The sequence below is a fragment of the Aulostomus chinensis genome, chromosome 8 (genome assembly GCF_037954235.1).
Source record: "Aulostomus chinensis isolate RoL2024-O1b breed Wild chromosome 8, RoL_Achi_v1.0, whole genome shotgun sequence".
Taxonomy (NCBI): domain Eukaryota; kingdom Metazoa; phylum Chordata; class Actinopteri; order Syngnathiformes; family Aulostomidae; genus Aulostomus; species Aulostomus chinensis.
Window position 1 is genome coordinate 24,555,843 of NC_141327.1, and position 17,208 is coordinate 24,573,050.

A 17,208-nucleotide genomic window follows, 5' to 3' on the forward strand; every position below is an offset into this window, starting at 1 on the left:
GTGCATTCATAATATCTCTCTGTACGCTGGGGAGGTAAAGCTGTTGGTCCAATGTGAATGGGTTATAAGCTAAGATGTGCTGGTACGTTCCATTATCTCCGGACAAAGACACACAACAAACCAAGGGCTCTAGGTAAACACGGTGTAGAAGAAATGTGAGCGTTGAGCAGCTTCTGGGATGAGCAAATCCTTGATTGCAAATCAGTAAGCAAAAAATCCATGCACACAAAGCGCACAACTGACCCAAGGAAGCTGGAGGGGCATCTCAGCAAGATGTTCCGCATCATCGTCACACACAGTGACGTCAGCTGTCGATGGGATTCTCCAAAGTAAACAAACAACATTCAGGGCAGGTGGAGGGTTTAGAGACCGGATGTTCACACATCATTGGGCAGTGCAGCAAATTTCACCAGCAGCAACTCATCTACTTCCAGAGGGCTTCGGAACACTGGACACTGGTATTCACTGCCATATTTTAAACATCACAATTTTTAGCAAGGATTTCAAAACAGCACTGAGACACAGAGCAGAGAGCTGGAAAACAACAGAATGTGGCATCTATAAATAATCTATGAGGAGGTTCTCATTGTAGCGTTGGAAAACGCTATCATCTTGACATTTTCCCCTCCTGTGCAGACCCCCCACCTACTGAACGTCACTGCAGTTATGGTTGATCATTCCGTATTCTTTACACGCGTGATGAGTAGTTTACCAAAATCCCGTGTCTTCCATCGGATGAATATCAGCAAGCTGAGACCAGTGATTGCAAACGTTGCCTTACAAATGCTCACCTGCCCTCATGTCTTGGTGAATTGATTACTGTAAAGCACTTTTCTCCTCCTTTGCTTTCAAGACTGCTCACCAGGTCCGACACATGCGCCCCATTACTCCAGTACTCACTCTCTTTGCTTCCAGAGCTTTGGTGGGCGCGCTTCCGCCCGTGTGGCAGAGCTGCTCAAGCATCACTTATCAGGTTGTTCATTTAGATCAAACAGCCTCAATCTTCTGTCTGCACCACACACTTGTTCAAAGACTGCTGGTGATTTAGAGTCCGCTCTCCTCGTGCCAGTGAGTCAATGGAGGCTTTTAAAGGACAGTCGAGAATGTTGCTATTCAGACAGCCATGTCGTCACTTTTATACAAACCTGCATTTTACTTTCAAAAAATATCTTTCACACATTTTTCACATTTTGTTCTTATTTATTCTTCCGTTATTGTTTATGAAAAGTTCTATGCAAATAATCTTTGCTCACTTTCTGACATAATACACCCCCCCCCCCCAAAAAAAAAAAACCCAACAACCTTTGCATATTCTCGGTCCAAACAAAATTTCCAACAATATCTGTCTGAGAATCACTCAGCAAGACCGAATATATACAACATTACCTACACACCGATGGACTCTGATTGGACATGTGCTGAAAATCGAAAAAACAAATTCCCAAAGCTGGATTACATCCCGTGTAGACAAAAGAAGAAAAAAAAAAAAGCATAGAGAGGGAAATAGTGGCAGTGGATCAGCGCCAGACAGAAATGGACTCTGCTGATTAGCGACCGTCCAGATTTTGCATTTACATATCGTGTATCACATTGAAGGATCATGAAGAGGATTAAGGAGCACGTCTGTGTTCTCTCCCTAGAGCTGTGAACTTGAAGAAATAGATTTCATTCCATAAGAGGATAATCCTGTGTGTGTGACACCTTCGATCTGCATCATTTTCTTTTTTTGTCTGTGGGGGGGGGGGGGGGTAGCAAAGTGAGTTGTGACTCAGCACTTATAATATATTCATATAAAATATAACTGGCAGAAAATTTAAAACAACATCACAAGATCTACCAAAAACAAAACAATAAAAACTGGAATTCTGCGTTGGAATATTCATGCGTGATCTGGAGGAAGTAAAAAGCGATACTTTTCTTTTTCCATAACAGTAATAATATCTGGTATTGATTTGGAATCACTACTGAACTATTGTGCGTTCGCAGTATCATAACTGTCTTTGAGTCACTTTCTTTTCATTGGGCGACTGTTAAGTCTTATATGTGCTCTTCTTTTGTTGGGCTCTAGGTTTCTAGGACAACTCCTGATGGAAATGTGCTTCGGCTGGTAAATGTTCTGCTGTTACCTGGGATTCGGTGCTGAGCAGGTGGTGTAGACTGACTTTTTTTTTTCTTTCTTTTTTTTTTTTTTCCCCGGAGCTTTTTCTCTGAACTAGAAAATAGCAGAGCCAGAAGAGTGAAACTTAATGGAGAAGACGTGGGTTGGACAGCCGCACAATTAGCAGCTCAGTCAAGAAGCTAAATCATATAATCAATCAGTCAAGCTGTATTTGTATAGCTCCTGTCATAGAGGGTGAGAGTGCGCCGCAGGTGACTGGGAAGCGTGACAGCGCTAAGAGCTGCAGCTAATTCACGGTAGGTTCGAATCACGTTAGATTCATTTAGCACAATCAAAACAACCACAAATAAATACCAAGAATTTTAACAATATTATAAAGGTAGGATAACAGGATTAGGACAAGAAGGCCTTGTCCTACGTGACAAAACCTTGATGTAAAATTGAAAATGCATGAGTGAAGAGAGACCGTAGACTCCACATTTGATCCTAAAGTAGCCAGAGACTAAAGCAAGATTTATGGGACGCATTTAGTTTAAAGCTTCAACTCCTGTGGACACAAACATGAGGATCCAGAGCCCAGATTCAGAGAAGAATTACTGTCACATGACAGCCTGTCTGCACCTCTGATTTAATTAAAATCATTTCTGATGTCATTTCTAGCAGGCGGACCGTGTGTGCATTACATTAACTTGGTGTCCTGCATTGAATTAAGGCATTTTCTTTTCCATACAGGGTAATTCCATACACTTAAAGTTAGACACTCAGTCAGGTAACATCTTGAGATGGTCATGAGGGAAGCATGATCTGCTCTTTCCAGCAAAATCACATAATTACATGTAAAATACTTTTTTTTTGTTTTTTTTTTTGCACAACAGTATGCACCGCAGATGCAAATTACTCTCTCATTTGTAAAGTATCTGGATGGCATCAGCTGGAAGGAATGTCAGAGGGCAGCACTGGAAAAATGAACTCACTTGACATTATTATGCATGAAAGTGCCAATCAGATTTATTTACATATTAAGTGAAGGTGCTGGAATGGAACTTAACCCCTGGTTGCGATCACATACATCCCTGTATAAAATGGTTGTATCCATGGCAACTATTACTGCAGCTACAGATTAGAAACGGTTGTGCGAAGGTGAGTTTCAGATAAACCTGATGATTTAATATACGCGGTCATTATTATCACGCTTTAACATATGATGTTGTTTTCAGGTTTTTTTATCATTCAGAGGGCTTGATAATGGACACAATCTGTGGTTGAAGAGCTACAACATGGACCAGATCTGTTGACAAGCACAAGTACAAGAACAGTTTTACAGACATTGCCAATAATTGAACCATGATGGATTTCTGTAATATAACACAAATAATAAAATCCCCAAAATAATCAGACAAATTAGACCCCGTAGATATTTCTGATGTAAATGGACTACTAAGTTTGGAGAATGCTGCTGCTCATAGGAGCAGCCTGGGCAAATAACATGGGCCAACATTTTGACAGCAAAGTACACAGTGATGGCAAGTCATTAGAGTTCTCTGCGAGTCATTATTCCAATTCATTTTGACATTCATCACGGCTGGCAGGTTGGGATTATTTTCCAGGGCCTGCAACATTTAATAAATAGTGCAATCTGTTCTTATACCATAAGTATGAGTCAATATTCCACCAAATTGTGTCCCAATAACACAGACTGGGTGAAATGATTGCAGTAACAGTCCAGTAATGTGTGTACGTGGCGGTTTGGGACTCAAAGGTGTGGAAACTTAAGAGAGAAGTAGGACACATTTGCGGACTCCAAAGCAAATAAGAAGCAGCTCAAAATCTTATTTGAAAAAGACAAAGAAAAACAAACGATTTATACTGAATTACAACGAGTCCACCAAAGAACCACCAAGAAGTCCAAAAATAATCAAAGTCCAAAAGAGAAACTACTCCATAGAAAGAAAGTTCAAACTGATCAACACACTGAGACACGGATGAATTACTCAAGAACAGCTCTGTACTTACAGATACATTCTGAAGACTTTAAAAAATAGAACACAGGAGTGTGAAGAGGAGTAAGATAATGTTTAACCCGAAGACCTATAGAATTAGCGAAAACTAGATGAACTAACGACTGAGGGGGTCGGACCAGCTCTATAAATACAATGAATTAATCCTGACACTACACGAGAACAGGCAGGAAGTAAAAACATACAATGAAACCACCCAAGAGTCCAAAAACAGAAACACCAAACATCCAGACGGGGTCAATGACAAATGGATGTTCTACCTCATTTATTTCAGGAAAAAGCTCCCGGGGATGTAGCATTAATACGAGCCTGCTTCCCATCTCCCTGGTCAATATTTCATTCACCGCAAAGTTCAAAACTTTTAGAAAATGACCAATTACGCTAAAACGTCAAAAGAAAAGGGACAAAAGAGTCTGTGAATGCCCGATTCCCTTGAGAGAAAGAAGACTTCATTTTGGATGGTATACAGAAAAATATGGCCGAAGGGAACATTTGCTGTGGAGTTCTTTATCGGTGCAAACTCTTCTCAATTTGCTTTACAGACTTAAAATTTGGTGCTGTAGCTGCTGGTACTACGTGGCTTCATAATGTTGAGGTGAAGAGGCTCTCGTATTGCCGCGTTTAGAAATAGCTCAGTGTGCCGGCCCCAAGGACACTGTACCCTGGAGGGGGCCAGTGCCCTGCAGGTTAGGGCGCTATCAGAGGAAACAGAGGCTGAGCTGGGCTTGTTAAGACCCGTTCAGGGGCATAGTCCAGGTCATCAGGTTACAGTTACACTTGCCAAAAGTGATAAAAGGGAAGTTGTGAATGTTATATGATGGCTTGCATTTCGTAGAGAAAGTGGAAAATATAGTACATTTCTGTGTGGAGTTCCAAAAGCAGCTGGCGTAGTCTTTCAAACAGACTAGCCCCCAGGTCCTCCAAAATCTGGGAGACACTAAACTGGAAAGTCAACAGAAAAAGAATCAAAATGGTTCATGCTGTAAAAAAAAAAAAAAAAAAGAAGAAAAAAAACATTTATTTGATTTATTCTAATTTTTTTTGGATAAGTTTTGAAAGTGTGACACTGTAAAACAGTTGCATAGGGCCGATACTGGTTAACAACCTTTAAGATACATGTGAAAGTGAGCAAACAACTAAGCTCATGATCCCAATTCGTGATCTAAATGCAGTGTAGCTTCTGTCTCTATTAAAGGTCAGCCCAAAGTGTCAGCTCCATGATCTGCATGAGGAAGACCATGACCAGGAGCACCAGTTATTTTACAGAGGAGTCTTCCCTATCACATGACGTACGCTGAAGAAGTGTCACAAAAGGTAACCACTGCTAAAACATTGTTTTATACAATATGATGGTCATCAGTCCCACATCTGCCATCACCCCAAGAGAGCGCTGACTACCAGCCTATAACACAATATTGTTTTTTTCACACGGCAACCACTGCCAAACAGTCGCCTCCTGAAATATCGGTTATATGCACATTTTGACAATAGTACGGCAGGTGTGGTTTCATCTGCTCTCTCTCTCTCGCTCTCTCTTAGAAGGTGCACTGACAGCAACTGAGTGATACTTTTGACAACTTTTAAAATTTGACTCCACTTCAGGTACCCAGGGACATGTACGGTGTGTCAGAGTACTTATATCACAGGAATGTATAAGATAGCATCCATCATATACCCTAGATTCTTACCTGTCACTTTTCTCGCTGCTCCAAACATGTCCCTCTTTGCCTCGCTGAAATCTTAATTGACAACCGTCAAGGGTTTCAGTTTTTTGGGATTGTTTCTGCGCTTATCCTATTAGTTTTTGCTGTATTGATTGAATGCTGAATAGGGACAGAATTTCTGGAACTTAAGTCTGGGACACACTTCCTACCTGTGCGGAACGACTGCAGGACTGACTGCCGAGGTGATGAAGGGTGTTCACTTGAGCAGGGTGCAAAGAGTCACAAATTAGCCTTCATTGCGAGTTTTTAACCGATGCAGTTGTCCGTCTTCTCACCCGACGCCTACGTTGTTTAAATAGGAATGCACTTGTACTCCCATGAATGTTTTCGTCCTCCTGTTTCTATCGTGTAAAGCCTTTATTTGAAGGATTGAAAAAGCTGGTAGCTATTTAATTATTATTGGTGCCATGAAACCTGTTGGAAAAAACAAACATAAATCTTTTAAGTTCATGCAGAATAACTGAATAACACTGTGAAAAACCACCTTTGTGTCTGTAAAACATTTGGATTGTTGTAACCTGGACAGTCACTGTTCTCTGCTAAAATCTTACAGTGGAAGGGCGCAGTGACGCAGTGGTAGCGCTGTTGCTTCACAGCTAGAAGGTCCTGGGTTCAGATCCCACAAAGGATGCTGTGGGTGTTGTGTGGCGTGTCCTCTCCTCAATGTCACCAGTGCCCATACCTTGGGTGGGGTACGCAAAAGGGCCTTCCTACGAGGGGTTTGCATGTCCCCGGGGGTTTCCTATACAACAGGAACCCCTCACAAAAACATGCAACAATGCTGATCCCTACAGCAGCTCCTCTGGTCAGTCGGGGTGACTGATGGGAGGGGAAAAGAATCGGAGGGAATAACGTGATCCTCCCACGAGCTACGTCCTACTGGTGAAAGTCCCCTCTGTCTCGTGACAAGCAGCGGTCTGCTAACGAGCCATGTATAGGAGGACGCATGGGTCCAGTTCTGTGTTTGGCAGAGATAGGTGGTGCCTGGAAGGCACAGGTTGCACCCAGGATTCTTCACAAATTGGTACCAGGTGTTTAAAAAAAAAAAAAAGGGTTGTGAAAATCAGGGATTAAAAAAAAATTTGAAAAAAATCGTACAGTAAGCAACGATAACAAGAATGTGTTCAAAAATAAAGTTAATCTTATTGGCCTGTCAGATGCTCAAGACATCCTTTTATCTGCGGCTTTGCGGTCGTCTCACTACGGATTTCCCCAGAGGACGCAACAAACAACACTAACACATATGAGAGAGCACATAAATACTATCATCTTAATTTGGCATCTTTTGAAAAAAAAAAAAAATCATAACAGTGCAAACGACTAACACCAAAATGCATTGATCTGTTTTGTTGCACTTCTTTTGTTTGGACAGTATACAAATACATTTGCTCTACCGTTTATTAAAAACAGCACTTTTGTTCTCAAAAACTCCTTTGAAGGATTAAAGATCCAATGACATTGGTTACCTGTGTGATTTGGAATACGCAGCAACTCTACATTACAAGCACGATCTGAAATGGTTCCCTCCTCTGCCTACTGTACACTGATAACGTTGTGTTACGGACTGATAAAAAATTTGTTTGAACATCAATTACAGCTCTTTTCTAAATGGAAAATTCCTCTGAAATACCATAGACCCTGAGGGAGGAGGCTTTATTTACTACCCAGCCTTTGCTACTGCAGTATTTTGTTACCTGTGATATTTTTTTTCCCCCTTCATTCACTCACTGGTTTCGTTTGATTCAGGGGCGGATGGTGTTAGCATTTGTTGGCAAATGTGTTACACAAAATTTCTGTTTGGCCTCTGTAATGAGAGCAATGTGGAGCACGCACACACATGCACACACACGTTCACACCCCATGACATTTGGGTTCACAGGGGACGGATGACATTAATGACAAAACAGTCTTCTTTTGACAGGTTTCTGTTGTCACTTCATCAGCTTTCTTTCGGCAACACAGTGGCGGGATGGAGGCTTGACGGGATCAGAAACTACTTTTGTCATGAGGGGCCAACTCTAATCTCTCTCCATCTTCCAAACAATGACGGGCATCACTCCGATGCTTGCAACACACATTTTTGTGACCCAAATGAACGCCATTTACAATGCTGAAACAGTGCAAGGCATCGCATTGTGGCCCACTGGTCAGCATTAACATCTTTTTGTGTTTTTGGAGACTTGCTGCTAGCTTTGGCCCACGGTCTCTCTCCTTCAGCTGGATCTAATACTTAAATATGTCATCATATTTGCGCTAGTTCATTGTCTAGTACACATTCCAGCTTTTAACCTTACACACTGGAACACACAACACATACACAATGAATGGTATTGGGGGCATTGTGCATTCTGTGTGTATGGGCCTTTCAATAGTCGCTATTCTACCCATTTGTGTGTCTCTGTAATTGATTCTGGTCTTCTATAGAGCACCCAGACCCCAGAGAAAACGTTGCCGATCTTTGGGGCGCTATGCCTCTCGCTGTCTCTCTTCTTGGTATTTCTTGCATCCCAAGAGTAAATAGAGAAATGTTACTTAGAGCCCCTGTCGTCCAATTACTGACACAAAATAGCATGCACACCGAATAGCTCCCCTTTAAGTTGCCTTTGTTTTTCAATTGCCCAGACTGAGATTTACTGGCCCATTGACTGCATGTTGCCCATGCGTGATATATACTATATAGTCAACGCAGTCATGCATGCATACATACATATAAACATATGATGGGTGAAGCTACAAGTTACTTTACAAGTCCTGTACCCCCTTAAACATTCAGCCCCCTGCGTTGTACCCCCCCACCTCCATAAGATGCTAAGGTGCTAACGCTGTACCGGGGAGCGCTATGTTTGCTCATGCTACAAGAGGGCTGCTGCTACAGCATTAGCTTTGCTTTAAGCTGATTTGGCTCACACTCTTTGTCTAGCATTGCTGTGCCTTTGACCTTTGCACTGGCTTTGCTTTGTGTTTATTCATCATTTGTTGTTTGCTGACTTAACTACTTTTAAAACCCCTTTACTCTGGGCCCTCTTGGGTGTGTAACCACAAGTTGAGAGCGGAGTTATGTTTATTAGTTGCTCCCAGTCTACAATCACATGTTTGACCACAGTGCCTCATTCATTCATTTTCCTTTGCGCAAGTTCTTACATCTATTTAGTTCACATTTGGTGGATCCTTTAGTTTCATGCTGTTCAAGACTTATTTTCACATTACTTGTCTGGGCATTTCATGCATTATATCGTGTTCTGTTCTAGAATTTTAAACTTTTAAACAGGAAAATCTAAGTTTGGGCTCATACATTTCAGTACCACAGCAGTTTGTTTTCAAGAGATGTTTTTGAAAAGTTTTGGTAAAAAGTTTCGTCTCGTTCAATGGCACCTCCTGGGCGCCTAAACCCAGTTTTTCACATCATCATATTCTGCGGAGATCATATTCTGGGTCAAACCAGGTTGTGTAAAATCACAAAAGGGGATTTGGATCTCCAACAGTGGTGATATTATGTCTTTACTCTTCAGCTTAACCATCATTTTTAAGCCTTCTTTCGCCACATGAAGGCAAGACAAATTCAAGGGATTTACAAAAAATAATAAAACCTCGTCCTGGAATTGCCATCTTATCTCAGCTCAGGGCTTTCTGTGCCCCTTTCACTCTGAGAGCTGAAGTGTGAGAGGCATTAAATCTGGTGTCCTAGTGAGGGCCCCGACAGAGTGATGTGTTTGCTCCTATGTGAAGAGGGGCCAAAGGTAAAGTGAGATACTGGAACACTACTGCAAGCTGCTCCCATGTGTGTGTGTGTGTGTGTGTGTGTCTGTGTGTGTGTGTGTGTGTGTGTGTGTGTTGCAGCTCAAACTTTCTCCTTATGTCCACAGGTTCTGGCAGTGATCCACTGTCTGCTTTTTATTTGCACGATTTTGTGGAAATAGATGTCAGATCTAGTGCCAGTGTCTGTGCACCATCGTTCGGTAACTTGATTTAAGAAAGAAAACCTATCCATCACACTTAAGGTGAGGGTCTCCTGGGGCGTCAATAAATATAGTAATTGTATTTTAAAAAATCACATGGGATTTTCATGTGATACGCTGCAAAAACCGAGCCTGCAAATTAAGGTTGTGAAGTGGGGAAAGGCTTGGACCTGGAACCAACACTGCCAAAGCCTTTTTTTTTTTTTTTTTACAACAAACTCAGGATGCACCACATGTTCCAGTAGTTTTGTTTGTTCTTCTCAAGGCGATGTCTCATCTTAAACATCCGTCAGGCCTGTAGGGTAATTGTGGGTTACTCACTTAACAAATTGAAACACTTTAAAATGAACTCCTCCGTCTGCTGATGACCACGTGATGTGGTTGAAAGCTCAGGAAAGTAAACGTCAAACTGATATATCTGATGTTAAGGATGAACTTTAAAGCTCATTCCTCTTCTTCTCAGTCATGAATCGTAGGTTTCCCTGTGTATTTTTATGCAATCACATCAACTCTAAAATTAGCATCATATGAAATGAAAGATCTCGTGCATTTGCTCTTTTAAGCTTCAGTGCACATGGTAAGCTACAGAGAAACCAGATAAGATCCATCAGTTTTTATTGAAATGTGAAATTAAGAAGTGCCATGCACACTGGTGTATTCATGCAGGGATTTCATTTCATCAATGCAATCTGCTGGGCTTGTTATTTCATGCTTTTCTCACATATTTTAAACACAAACACATCAAGGTTTCAGTCGGTTTTGGAGCGTCTCGAGTGCCACGTACATTTTCAGATTTACCTCATATGAAAGAACATCATTCTTTTCTTGCTCATGAAGGTTTGATGAGCTCCAAAGATGCCATCCACTAAGGCCAAAACACCATCTGATGTAAAGCCACGTAATAATGATGCAAAGTGGAGTTTTCTTTTGATTTTAACAGAACCAAATTACTTAGATATGAAGTGACGATAGGAACTAGCCAGTCGTGACGGGATGTTTTGAATTGCCATTGGTTTCGCTGCGGTGCTCCTCTCATTAATCAGATCCATCGGCTTTTTCATACATGTTATTTGAAATGAGTTGCACAAAGGTCATGCTAATAAATTGCAGCGCAGAGAACAGTGACTGTACCGCATCTTCCTAACGTTTTGTATTTATCAAAAACAAGAACATCAAAAAACAGAAATATCACATATCTCATCCTCTGATGGTTAGCTTGGACATAATAAAAAGGCGCTACATCATGTCACAGTATTTGCGTATCAACGTATTCCTTTCATTCAGCCCTGCCTTTTTTTTTTCTCTTCTCAGGAGAAAGAGACAAATATAGCAGTAGCATATGTTTATTTCAAACAGCCCAGAGCTAAACACACATTAGCAGCATTACAGACTCCACCATGATGGGATAGGTTAATGGGACAGGGCCTGTGGGAATAGCTCACACAGTAGATGCCCATATCCTCTGCAGCACACACATAAGCTAAAAAGATGCCTCTGTGAATCTGTGGGGTATTTTGCAAACACTTTAGTAGTCAGTGGTGTTATTAGAGCTGAATTACAGAGTGATAACAACAGCAGGGCTCTCACTGTCCTCCAGAGGTCTTCCACGTGCCCACAGTGGTGGAGCGTCATCAAATGTGAGATCACGTTGTCACTATTTAAGACTGCTGTCTGCCTGGGGCTGTGGTGACTGACAGACATCACAAGTACACCAATGCTCTTCTTGTGGTTTTTTTTTTTTTTTTTTTTCCCCAGTGTCACATTTAGGTATCCAGAGAATTCAATGTTACAGCCAATTATCAGTGGAAGTTGTGAAGTCTCAGGCGGAGTTGCAACGCGTGTTTGTGCCTTGATTGTGTCTGAAAATGAACTTGTAAATGAGCTTTCTGAAAAGTTTCTTAAATGAGAGGGGGAAAAAATGAAGCAGTTGTTCAAGATTTGCATTAAAAATAGGGTTCATTGGCCTATCTGGTACAAATGCATGTGACTTGGAGCCAGACTGAGCTAGTGTGTAAAAACTAGCCAAATTAAAAAAAAACAAATTCACCACACAACGGAGATGTGACTGTACAAGCGCGCTCTCATACTGAAAATGTGCAGATTCTGTCAGAATTCATTGAAAAAGCCACGTAAAGTCTGATGCAAAATAGAAACTCTGGAAAAGATTTGGTCAAAAACATTGCAATATTACACAATATTTCTGTTTCATTTCCTCTCAGTCCAAGAATGGGGTTTCTCGATGGGCCAACAAACTCCAATTAAATCCCCCTGAAGACACGAATAAATGTAAAGAGACAGTTAAATTAACGGTATCTGACAACAGAAAATACTGAAGAAACAACACGAAGAGGCCAAATAAAGCTATTTGAATACAACTGAGGGTACATGATTTATATGGAAATGCAGATCTTTGTGTTCTGCCTGTAGTGCTGTATGGAGGTGGACATACATGACACTGGACAGTTGCAATGCCATCAAATGAAACCCCACAAAAGATGACAATATTAAAAAAATGATGTGAGAAGGGTAAAGGTATTATAAGAATCTTATGATGTGCTTCCTGAAAGTCCCTCTATAAAGACAACTGAGTAACAGTAGATGAGGACTTCTGTACAGAGTTTAATACCTTTGCAAACTGAAGCCCGGTAAGTGGTTGGAAATGAATGAATGGATGTTCTGATTTATGACATTTCTGAAGTTTTCTCAGAATCTCTGTAAAAAAAAAATTAGATGTGCCATATTATTCAGTCACCACTTGCTCTTGCTGTTCCATTTCATCCCACATTCCATCAAAAGTAATACTGCTTTCCTTTGCCTTTTTATGTCAATTCATATTGAGCAAAAAAAAAAAAAAAATCCACCATCATTTTACCAAAAAAAAAAAAAATTCAGAGGCTACAATTTCACCCTTTGCGTTTCTTGTTACAGTTTTCAGGGAACATAGAGGCACTTATGCTCGAGACAAGAATGTTTCACTTCCATCCGCAGCTTAGCTTTTCTTTGAAAAGGAAATTTAGGCCTCTTAACCGAGCAGGAGAGGAAAGGAGAAGGAAAAAAAAACACGACCTTCCACTAGCTAAAATAAGTCTGCAGCCATTACAGCTCAGCGTTCTCTTTTCTGACGAAAGGCTGTGATGAAAAGACAGAGGCGTCATCGGGGGGCAAGTCGTGCTCGAACAACCAACAGATTCCCCCAGATCATAAAAGATATGGTTTCAGTTACTTTCTTCTGCAAGGTGCCTTAAATTATTCAGCTTATAGTTCTGATATTACTCAGCCTAGAAAACCCAGGTTTTTTTTTTTTTGTAAGGGTGAAGGACATGAACAGTTAATAGCTGAATCATAAAATGATACACATACATACTATTATTTTTTTCTGTCTTTGCATTCCAACGTCTATCCTCAACTACACATAATCTTACATAATTGTAATCCAAAACTACAAAGTGTGACAGCTAGTGCATTATTCCCTAATGCTCTGAAGTCACAAGTTAGAGAAGGAGGCAGCTCCCTGGAACAGAGCTGTGAATGTGAGTGTGTGTGTGTGTGTGTGTGTGTGTGTGTGTCTGCACTCCGGTACACCCTGTATACATTAAATGTCACCGCTTACATCTTCAGCACCATAAACGTTGATGAGACTACGATAAAAATCATTTCACAGTTTGCAGTTTCCATCAAACTGGCTCTGTAATTTGCCCCCAGTCATGTACATCTCCATCCAGATAATGTTTTAATCTTCTCCACAGTGAAGACAGACTCTCTGGAGATCACTTGTCTATTTCATGGATAGTTTCACACAGAAACTACAAGGGAAGCACAGTAACTTAATTATTTTGAACGCTTAATATCACGTTGCTCAGTACATGTAGGAACATACTGGCAGATCAATGAGCAGTTTCTCAGTCTGTTGTATGATTCAGGGAGAATAGAAACAAGCACATAAACAGGGTGCTAATAGTCAGTGATGACGTCTGTCTGTTCTGGTGATACCCGTCAGCGCCGAGCCGAGACCAAACAGGTTACATCCCACTTCTTATTTCTTCTAGAAAAGTTTTAGTAAAAAAGTTTGTTAACCCTGAGGGAAACTCCGGGTTTCAGTTCCAGAAAGAGAGGCAACCTAAACTCTGTCAGAAGACGAAAGCGGAGGAGAATGCTGATTCATGCAGCTGCTTTTATTACCTCCACCGAGGAGGCAACGTTTTCAGTGCTATTTGTCTGTCTGTAGCAGGACTGGTGGGGGGTGCAAAATACTGTAGGCCAAGGAACTCATTCAATTTAGGGGCAAATCTGTCAGCATTGCAGAAAAATTGGACCTTTTTTTTTTTTTTTTTTTTCAATATCGGGTCCAGCCGACTTTGCCTTGACTGAGGTATTCGATCAGTCCCCTCCCAGTTTCAGCTGGGGTCAGTGCTCACACTTTCCAGAGGAAGATCTATGTGCAGGAGCGGTGGGGGTGGAGGGGCTTCACAAATGAAGAGAGGTAGCTCATCTAAAAGCACTTTCACACTCTGGATCCGTTTCTGTTTGTCATTTATTTATTTATTTATTTATTTTGTTTTTGGAAAAGAGCGCAGCTTAGAGTTTTATTAACTGTGATAAACACGAGGACTGACAATCACAGTTGTCTTCAGTGTGGCAACAATAGGATCTGGACCTCGGAGGATCAGACCACCGTCCGTCCTCATCTGTCTCGGGTGCTGTTCACCCATATTGTACTTTCATGTGGATGAACACCATCCAGCACGGTTACCGCATTTATAGGAGGTTTTCTACATCTGAAATCATTTAAACCAAATGTCTGCGATGAATAGAAGACGATTCATCGGATAGATTCACGACAGGGTATGTTTGTCTGAACAATCCATGCGTTGTTTCGCTCCTTTTTCACCAATGACACGGATTTAATTAACGTACCATGAACAAGAACGGGAGGGTTAAATCTGAGCTGTTTCAGTTCAAAGTTCGAAATTGATGGGGGTTTTTTTTATGTGCACAAATAAGTCACACACACAGTATACTGATGGTATGGACATCTCAACAAAAAGGGAAAAAAAGTTACAATTACAATTGAAGGTCATAAAATAGGAAAGAGTCTGTCTCTTTAATCTGTGTCTAGACGCTATTTTTCTTCTCAAACACTAAATAAATTCCAACCGCAGCCTCAGTCATATATCTTCCTTTTTTTTCCCGTAAAGGCTCCAGTAAGTAAACATTTTTCAGGTAGAAAGATGCTGAGCAGAGTCAACACACAGATAAAAACATTTGGATAGAGATTAAATCGGGAGTTTGACCACGTCAAGGATTCATTTTCAGCATCATAACTTCAAAAGTCATATTGTTGTCAGCTTTAAATGCTCTTTAGAATGTTTTGACAGTCACACCAAAATCACATTATTGTTAAACCATTCAATCATGTCCACTTTTGGACTGATTCGTCTTGGATATTAATTTAGAAGTGAAATTACAGCACAGCTTCAGTTTGAGGAAGAAAGTAAAGCACTGCCAAGCTTTACAAAATGGACTTTGTGCCATGAGAGCATCATACCATCCATCCATCCATCCATCCATTTTCTACCACTTATCCTGTCAAAGCTTACGGGGGGTGGGGTGGGGGGGGTGGAGCCTATCCCAGCAACCTTCAGGCGAGAGGCGGGGTTCACCCTGGACAGGTCACCAGTCCATCACAGGGCCAACACATAGAGACAGACAACCATTCCCACTCACAGTCACACCTACGGTCAATTTAGAGTATCAATCAGCCTCGTCCCCTCTTGATGTCTTTGGACTGTGGGAGGAAGCTGGAGTACCAGAGAGAACCCACACAGGAACAGGGAGAACATGGAGACTCCACACAGAAAGATCCTGTGCTGGAGCTGGGGCTCGAACCCGGAACCTTCTTGCTGTGAGGCAACAGTGCTGACCACTGCACCACCGTGCTGCCCGAGAGCATCATACCTTATCTTTTGAATCGGTTTGACGTTTTCTCAGGTTAGACTGGAGCCACGATCAGCTTTGACATTCACATAGCAAATATTGGAGTGTTGTCTATGTCACATTGCAGTGGTGATGTAACACAGTCTGTTTTACCTGCTCAGAGGCACTCTCAGGTATGGAGTTAGGACACCGATTTACTGTGAAACAGCACAGAATTTCTTCCACAATGGTAAGAAACAAATGTGAGGAAATAGAAGATGGAGCAAAAGCAGAGCAAGTCACTTTGTTAGCAGCAGACATCTCATGCTTGTTTTTTCTCTTTTTCAGGGCTTCGGCTGACAAGTGAAGCAAGAATAAAAAGGCAATAACGAAGACGAGCTGCACAGAATGGTATGGCTCTCCTCTGAAGTTGAGACATACTGATGATACAGCATCTGTCTACAGTCAGGAAAAGAAACTCTCACCGTCAAATTCAATTAAATCAGATCCATGTCACTGTAACGTCTGTTTACCTTTAAAGTCAGTTTTTCTCACTTTGTTTGTTCCCCAGTCATGCCTTATTCCACTTTTATTGAGAGGGAAACTGACATGATGCTGCAGCCCCAAAAACAGTCTTTGTCTTTCTTTGTGTTTGTCTCCCTGGGGATGTTTTGTGGGCTCATATTGTCACACTCCTGTGGTAATTCCTGGGTGCTTCAGTTTCCCAGTGACAGCTTAATGCCTTGTTCTTCAAAACATGAGACAGTGTATCGTAAACAGGGACTTTGGAGGTTCACAGAGCCTCCAGCTGAGTAGCGTATGTTTTACACAGCTCCTTCTCTTATAGTCTTCATAGTTAACATGAATGCAACTTATTCAAAAACTTTAACCATTTAAAAAAAAAAAAAGGCGTTTGTTTGTACGATATTGAAAACGCAAACTTTTTTTTTTCTTTTGCTGATCCACAAGTGATTCCATCAACGTGTTTCAGAATTTCTCAGCAAGACAAAGTAAGAGAGCTCAGGGACTGGTTTGCTGATGGGTACGAGAGATGTCAACTGAACCAACTGGTTATTGTTTGGACCCCCCCCCCCCCCCCCCCCCCCCCATCAGCTCTAGTTCGTCACATAAAACTGAAAATAGCATGTGTGCTTGTATGCCTCCTCAATGTCTTACAGTGACCTTGACCTTTGACCACCAAAACGTTTTCAGGTCATCCTTTAGTGTTTGTCCTTTAATGTTTGTAGCAAATTTGAAGACATTCCCTTGGAAGTGCCCCTAGGATATTGCGCGTTAACGCTAACTGGATTGAATATCAAGCATATGAGGGGACGGTGACCCTGACTTTTGACCTTTGATCACCAAGTCTTTTTCAGTCATCACTTGAGTGGAAATTCACGTCAGATTTAAGGAGGTTCTCTCCTGACGATCCAGAGATGTGGCGTTAATGAAAACGGGAGGAAGGGAAGGACGGACAA